Source organism: Chinchilla lanigera, unplaced genomic scaffold, assembly GCF_000276665.1.
Source record: "Chinchilla lanigera isolate Chin_1 unplaced genomic scaffold, ChiLan1.0 scaffold00018, whole genome shotgun sequence".
NCBI classification, from domain to species: domain Eukaryota; kingdom Metazoa; phylum Chordata; class Mammalia; order Rodentia; family Chinchillidae; genus Chinchilla; species Chinchilla lanigera.
In genome coordinates, this window is record NW_004955419.1 from 12956336 (window position 1) to 12965280 (window position 8945).

Genomic DNA, 8945 nt, shown 5'->3' on the forward strand with positions numbered 1-8945 from the left:
GAGATATGTTTTGAAATAGTGCATCCAGGAACTGACAATCATCACTTTTTTGTTTTGTTTTATTTTAAAGAGAAGAAAAATAAACAATAAAAACAATGGTATAAAATTTCAAAACAAGATTGTAGGAGAGTAACAGTATTAAGTACATTGTACAGTTATCGTCAAAATTGTTGCTCATAATACAAGATATAGGCATGAAAAACCGATCAAGCAGTATAGGCATATATCTGTCCTTTCAATGAGCTAATAGCAATTAGTAGTATATCTGTCTTAACTATCTTGTGTGTGTATATATTTTTTTCCTTTCCCCTTCCTTCTTTTCTTCTTTCCCCCATTCCAGTTTCTTTTTTCTTTTGAGCATTTTCTCCCCATTTCACAATATCTATTGTACATTTTGAGTCTTATTTACTCTTTCAGCTTCTTACACTAGGGAGACAATGCAATGTTTACACATGCGAGCTGTTTACACATACTCATTTCACTTATAACTATGGACTCAAGTCACACCCGTTTCCTTACAAATGTCTCAAGTTTTTACTTCCTTATAGCTGAGTAACACTCCATTGTATAAAAATACCACATCTTTTTTACCTATTCCTCAGTTGATGGGCATTTGGGTTGTTTCCAAGATTTAGCTATGACAAATTGTGCTGCTATAAACGTGGGTGCACATATATCGCTGTGGTATGATGTTTTTAATTCTTCTGGGAAAATACCCAGAAGGGGAATAGATAAATAGGTTAAATGAGACCTCTAATCCTAGTTTTGTGAGGAATCTCCTGATTGATTTATCTCAGTGAGGTTGTTACCCCAGTGTACATGGCAATCGTCATTTGAAAGGATACAGCTCTATGGGGTGGGAGGAGGTGAGCCCTTGCGGTATGCAGAGAAGCAGGATGAGGGTCTAGGGTTCCTGGGGACCCCTGAGATTCCTGAATGTAAGGCTCTTTCTTCTTCCAAGTCTTCAGTATTTCCTAGAATAGCACAGTCAGTTCAGGCAGTTGGATAAATTTTTATCTTCAAATACCTTTTTTCTGGGGTACTAAAATTTAGTGATGGTCACATCTGGCTTGCTATTCAACACGGTCGGAAAGATCCATGGCCAGCCTCCAAAATTCAGCCCCTCAGAAATGAGCCAATTTTCAGTGTCTTTGATTCTGGCCTGACAGATGTCAAGGAATTGCATCTAATTTTCTTGAGTTGAAGCCCAGTGAGCAAACAAAGCATGTACTTTCTGTTTAAGATTCTGGAATATTTCCAGAACCACTTTCGTTTCTACTACAGAAGCAAAGTGTTCCAGGGGTTTATGCCTCCTACCACCATCAAAACAAGTGGAGGCTGTTTTCTCGTCTTTGAGGAGAACCTGGTTACTCCTCAATCTCTTGTGCTATTGCAAAATTTAAAATCACAGTATTTTTTATATTAACACTGTTTAACATTCACACAAACCATCATTTCATGACTTTAGTTTTCACGCTAAGCGTAATTTCATGACCCTAATATTCACAGTAAACATCATTTTATGACTTACATAAATATTTAAGCACTATTTCCAAGATATTTGAAACAAGCCATGGCAAAAGATCTTCCATGTCTATAACAGAGAACTGAATTATTAAGTTTATAATCACTAGAAAAATCTTTATTTTCTTCAGAAACTCAAAGAACCAAGAAAAGGAGGAGAAAAATGTATTCTTTAAGAAATTCTTTTTTTAAGCTCTTTTGCTGACAAGTCCTAGAGAGTGAGGAACCACTCAGGAGAAACACACGTCTGATGTTATGATTGTTTTCTTAGGACCTGGCAGAGGCAGGACTGATTACACGCACCCCTGGCTCCCTAGGTCACCTCTGAGGGCACAGCATGACTGTTTTCATGTTACAAACACAGGGCCTCTGAAAAGACTTTCAGCTCCAAAATAGATCCTTCACAGTAAAGACCACAGGGTAAAGCTCATAAAAGTTTTCACAATGACTCAGAAGCAAAGATTCCCCAGCACGGAGCAAGTCACACTATAAACACCCTCAGCTTGGGTCTACGCACACCTCCAGGCGCTCTCAAATACCCTCAATCCCAGATGGCCCCAGAGAGCATCAGATTTGGGAAACTGCCCTTTGTTACCACTTTTCCTCTCATATTGGGCACAGTAAGTGGAACCCCCACCCTCCTTTTTTTCCTTTCTTTCCATTCATCTCTCTATTCATTCAGTCATCTGTCTGTAATAGATTAGATGAGATACCCTGTACCCCTGCCTTTACCATACAACAGTGAAGAGTCTTCCTATCCTATTCTTTCTTCCTATCCTATCCTATTCTATCCTATTCTTTCCTATCCCAGCCACATGACTTTAGTCAATGGAATATTACCCAACATAGCCCAGCAGAGACAAGAAAAATTGCCCGTGTGTTTCCACCCATCTCCATCGACCTTCTATTGGCACGGATTAGCCTGCTGGGAAGCAAAATGGGGAAAGCAAGAGTGAGCCATCCCAACTAAGGCAGTGGTGGCCACTATAGATTCTCCTATAGCCAACCACATTCCCACACATTGACCAAGCCCAGCCACTTCCACCAGAACAGCTCATCTGACCATCTGAACAATAAACAGGAGTGATAAACAGGCACTGTCGTATACCACTGACATTTTATAGCTATGTGTTACTCGGCACGATTGTGGCAATAAATCACCTCTACATTCCAGGAGGGAGGACACAAGAATGTTTTCCAAATGCACCTAGAACCCTCCTGCTTATTTGTCATTGGCCAGAAATGAGTCTCATAGCTACTTGTACTGCAAAAAAGACTGAAAAATAATAATCTTTATTCCAGACAACTGCATATCCTGCCACAAACTAGATATTTTATTACAAAGGGAGAAGTAGAGATGGAAACATGGTAAAAAACTAGAAGTTTCTGCTGCAGAGGCAAACAGTTCTGGATCAAACAGACTTAAGTCTATATGCCACAGCTCAAGCAGGAACTCAACTTGTGACCTTGGACAGGTTTTTTTTCCCTCTTTGGTTCAATGTTCCAATCTATACAGCGGATCAAAGGAGAGATTTAGTCTGCATTATCTCTTAAGCCCTTTTTGGTTCTTTTCAGAAATCAACAGAGGGAAGATCTTGAAGGTTAGCTTCCCATTGAATGCCAGGAGAGAGGTAAAATGATTATACATCTCAATGACATCCTCTTTCAGTTTGAAAGCAAGGCATCTACCCATAGCTCTCAGGCCAGAGGGTGGTCAAAGACCAGAGAGCCAATCATGCTGCTCGGCTCTTGGCCTCGACCCAGCCTAAGGAAGTTATAAGACCCCTCCCAATTTAGGGAAGGAGTGATCAGCTATTCCAAATCCAGCCAAGCAACACATGGCTCTCCCTGGAGTATGAACAGAGAAAACAATACATTTTAATTTACCACTGTCAAATTATACAGCATATCTGTGCACCTTAAAATGGGAAGAAACCCTTACTCAGAGTCTAATTATAATCTTTGAAAACACTTATAAGCCTTTCAGTTCTGTGACGAGAGTTACTTCCCACTCTCTTGTGGGTTAGGACAATATTACAAGACTTCAAATCTAATAGAGTAAAAGTATCTTCTACCTAATATACATAAAAATGTAAGAATGTCTTCTTTCAGAACAAGCCTAGGTCTATGGCTTTGTCTTTATCTATTTTGCAACCACTGTATGGTGGTCAAAAATACATTCTAATTTATCACCATCAAATTATATAGCCCATCTGTGCACTTTATAAAAAGAGAAGAAACCTTTGCTCAGAGTCTAAAAGTCTTACAATTCTGTGATGAGCTTACCCATCTGATACTTTATAAATTGTACTCATTTAACTTACAACTCAGAAATGCTCTTATTTTAAAACTCAAGTATTTCCAGGTACAGTGACACACACCCAATAATTCCAGCTACTCAGGAGGCTAAGGCAGGAAGATCAGAAGCTTGAGGCCAGCCCGGGCAACTTAGCAAGATCCTGTCTCAAAATAAAAGTGAAAAAACAAGAACTGGGGATATAGCTCTGTGATAGGCTACTTGCCTAGCTTTTGCAAGGCCCTAGGTTTAATCTCTAACACTGAAAAATAAAATAAAATTTAAAAACTCAAGAATTTATCCCTCCCCTTACGGAAAAAAGTAAAGCAGCACTGAAACCTAGGGCCAGTAGACTATTCATTCCAACAGCTACAAATGTCCCAGCCGTTTTGGATTTTGCCTAAAATGTATGAATTATTAGGATGGAACAGTAATAAAAGTGATTGTTTGTGCCTAACACTTTGCATTCAATGAGTCAATGCAGCTGTAACAAAATCCTGTTAGGCACTATGATCCTATTTACAGGCATGGATGCTGAAGCTCAGAGAAGTTACATAATTTTTTGAATTTGCTATGGAGTCTAGGCTGGCCTCAGGCTCATGGCCATCCTCCTATCTCAACCCCCTGAGTGCTGGGATTAGAGGTATGGACCACCATGGCTGGCCTTTCCTCCTCCTCCTCCTCTTCCTCTTCCTCCTCTTTTTTCTCCTTCTTTTCTTCTTCTCCTTCTCCTTCTCCTCCTCCTCCTCTTTCTCCTCCTTCTTCTTCTCCTCCTCCTCTTCCTCCAAACTACATAATTTGTCAGTTTGTGCAAGGTTATACAGCCAACAGGTAGTTGAACTGGGATTTTTGTAACAGGCAGGAGAAAGCATTTAGTACAATGCCTGGCACACAGTATTTCAGTTAGGGTTCACTAAAAGAACAGAATCTGTATGTAGTGCCCTTTAAATAGCTGCCTGCAGAGCAGTGTCTGAGGTAAAAGAATGCAAAGCAGCGATTGGTGCACTGGAGACCTAGAGGATCCAGCCAAAAGTCAGAGGCTTGGCGCTCACTGCAGAGTCTTGTGCAAGTCCGTACGGTAAAGCTGCGCAGTCTGCACTGCACAGCTGCAGAGTCTGCGCTGGAAGCCTACAGGAACTGAAGATGAACATCCAAAGGCGAGGGCAAAAAGTGGAGCCGCTCCGAAGAAGCAAAAAGGAGGACTTTCTCTTTCTCTTTTGATTCCATTCAGACTACAAGCTTATTGGTCGGTGCCACCCACATTAGGGTGGTCTTCCTTCCTCACTGGCAGCTTACATGCCGATCATCCAGATGCACTCAGAACTACACTCCATTAATCCTCTACATGTCTCTTGATCCATTCAACTTGACATCACCATTAACTAGCACACACAGGGAACTGTCATAACTCTTACCATCATGCAGTCTTCCTTAAATGATGCTTGCCTATATTTGGAGAAGGTAGTCTCAGGGCCTAAGCCACAGGGTCTGACTGACTGCCACTGGAGCTGCTCATAAGCTCTCTTGTGAGGTCCCACATCCCTGCCAAAGCTGAAGGATTGACTTATTTTGTTGGTGTAGGAGAATGTTGCTTTTTCTTTTTAGGGTTTCATCAGAACAGTCATAAGCAATAATCTCTCCCATATCCCCATGGATCAACACTGTCATGAAACGGGTGGAGCCTCAAGATGGTCCATTTATCATCCATCCCACTAATGAAAAGTACTATGATGGTGCTCTGTGAGCACAAAAGCATCAGGGAGGTGGATGGCTACCCAAAGGCAGAGCAGCATGGCATCAGGGGAGGCACAAAGTCCTTCTGAGGTACGTGGTGCAGTTCAGACATGCTGGTTCTTTATTCTCTTGGCAAGATGGGAATGATAGGTCCCATTTGAGAAAAGAGCAGGTGGGACTCAGAGGAGGAAAGTGATTTTCTCTGAGTGGCAAAGGCAGAAGTTTGACTCCAAGCGAGAGTGACTAATAGCACTGGCCTTGGACCTACCAGATGACTTGGTGACAAGAGGGAAAACTCTGAGGAGAAACAGGGAAGCCACATATTGACTCTCAATCACACACCACCTGCATTGCCAAGGTTCCTTCCCTCCCACCCACTCTTCCAAAAGGAGAGGGAGGGAGAACAACAACCAGGACTAGAGCACTGCCCATCAGGTGTCCCTGCAAGCTGACCCCCCACCATCTGGGAGCCATCTTGTGAGTATGAGCAAGCTCCTTGGAAAGGGACCCACATTACCTCTAAAGAATCTAAGCCCTTTCTGGTGCTACCTGAGAAGGCAAGAGTGGTGCTCTCTGACCTGACTCCACAACAAACATGTCTCTGCAGTTTCACTGCAGGAAAGAGATGATTCAGTAATTACTCAGAGAAACCATAGAACTTCAGAGATGTTCTCCATGACCACGACCTGCATGGTGCTGAGAGCTTTGCCTTCCTGCTACAGCCTTTGCATTTAGTGTCAGATCTGAGTAAGAAGTGACATTAAATGACTGGTGACAGTATTCACCCTTCCTTCCTTCCTGGCCTCAACACATTCAGAAGTCAGCCAGCATGGTAAAATTTTGACAGCAAAACCTTCAATAAGCACGGTGAAACTTTTATTCTCTCCATTTTCCCACAAGTCTCAAATTGATACTGGAAATATTCTTCTTTGTCTCCAGTGCAATCAAAAAAATATATTTTTATTAAGCAAAAGATCCAAACGTCAAACCTATTTTTTAGAATGTGAAACTACAGAGGAGGATTTTTTTCCAGAAAGTTCTTAAGTATCAATTATGTAAGACCTATAGAGGGGTTTTATTTGTGGCAACACTTTGTGGCTCTGAGGACTGTCTAAGGGCTACGATTCCTGGAAAATGAGATTCTTAAACCCTTTGAAAGAATAAAATTTCCAGCTCAAAATGTATGGACAAGAGTTGAGCTTACACCATGAGTCATAGCTTCTTAGAAGAGTAGAAAAACAATTTATTCCATAACATTTATTATAAAGGTCATAGCTATAATGGTTACGATCATTAATTTTATGTGTCAACTTGACAGTAGTATCACAAGGCACCCAGCTATCTGGTTAAACATTCTTTCTAGGTACGTCTGGAGGGGATTAGTGTTAGAATCAGTAGACTCAGTCAAATTGCCCTCCCTAAGGAGGGTGGGCCTGTTTCAATCTGTTGGGAGCTTGAATAGAACAGGAATGTGGAAGAAAAGAAGACTCAACCTCACGGTTTGAGCTGGAACAACCATCTTCTGCCCTGGTAGCTCCTGTTCTCAGATGTTTAGACTTGCAAATTCTCCAAATCATCTCGAGATCCGTTAACACCAATACAATGTAAAAGCCCTATAGATAGTTTTTATATTATGTTTTTAAAGAATGACAATGGGGGAAGTTTGTAGCTGTGACTATGAGTGTAATTTATTTATTTATCAAATATTTCTGATCCATGGTTGATTGAATCCATGAATGTGGAGCTCGCAGATACAGAGTTGACTGCATTTTGTAGCATGGTGACATTTCACACCCCATGTGTCACTTAACCATACCAAAACTGAGGTGTGTGAGAAGTTTTGAAGCCGTACGAAAACTCAGTGGCAGCTGTCATTTATTATCATTCTCTGGGAGTGGCATGGGCTTGGATGGTCTAAGCCAACCCCACCATTCCTACCACTTTCTCAGGTAGTTCTGGAAGTACCCTTTTGTGAGTGTCTTTTGTTGTCCTGTCATGACTGTTTCAGTTTTCTGAATCAATTCAAAACATATACCTGTCCTGATCATTCTGACTTGAGGGAAGAGGAAGAAGTCACATAGGACCAAATCAGGTGAATAAGGTGAATGAGGACATGCTGTCATGTTTTTACAAATCTGCAAGTCCCTAAAGCACATTCATTCATTCACCAGCACATTCACCTCATTTTGGATCACACCTCATAGAGACATAAAAGAGGTCTTCAAGAACTGCTTCAGAAAGTGGCAAGAATGATAGGACAAGTGTGTGCAAAGTAAAGGGAAGTATTCTGAAGGGGATTAATGGCAATGTGTCATTTACTATAATAAACTTTTTAAAGATTTATCCTATCCTTCTGGAACTAAAGAGTTGTCTGTGCACTGGACAGCTAGAGGATCCAGCCAAAAGTCAGAGGCTTGGCGCTTGCTGCAGTTTGGTGCAAGTCCATAATGGTAAAGCTGAACAGTCTGCACTGCACAGCTGCAGAGTCCGTGCTGCAAGCCTACAGGAACTGAAGATGAACATTCAAAGTTATTAGGGCGTATTCTCCCATGGCAACGGCAGAAAACCAAGAGCATAAATGGCAAAATAGGGGGTGCTCTTAAGGCCTATGTTCAAAACTCTAATACTGTCCTTTTTGACTACAAACCACAGATCAATGAAAGTCACTTAATCAAATCTGAAATCAAAAGCAGTGAAATCCTTTGTGGCCAAAAAGGTATGACCAAAGGCACAGATAACAAGTGTGGACCAACACTGCAGTCCATCCTACTGTATATATCCACTGAGCTTTCCGGAAACCTCTATTTGACAGTTCCTTACAGTCAAATGCAACCTCATAGTTAGACTTAAATTCTTACATTCATGAGTAATTGATTCTCATTTAGAGGGCAAAGACCTTTAACAAAGAAAAAGTAGTCTTTTCAACAAATAGTGCCAGTACCACTGTATATTCATTCACATGCAAGAAGTTGGACTTAGCCTCAGACCACATAAAAAGCTAATTCAAGGGCTGGGGATTTAGCTCAGTGGTGCAGCGCCTGCCTGGCAAGCGCAAGGTCGTGAGTTTTGTTCCCGGTACTGGGGGAAAAAAAAAAGCTAATTCAAAATGGGCTATAGACCTACATATAAGGGTTTAAACTATAGAGTTTGTACTAGAAAACACAAGCAAATTTTCATGACCTTGAGTTAAGCAATTAGTTTATTAGGCATGACACAAATAACATAAGCAACAATAAAAATGGGTAAGTTGAGAGTAAAAAATTAAAAATTTTTATACCTTTAAGGACATTATCTGGAAAATGAAAAGACAACAGATGGTATGTGAGAAATATTTGCAAATTGTATATCTGATAAAAATCCTACTTTTTTTTTTTTTTTTTTTTTTTTTTTT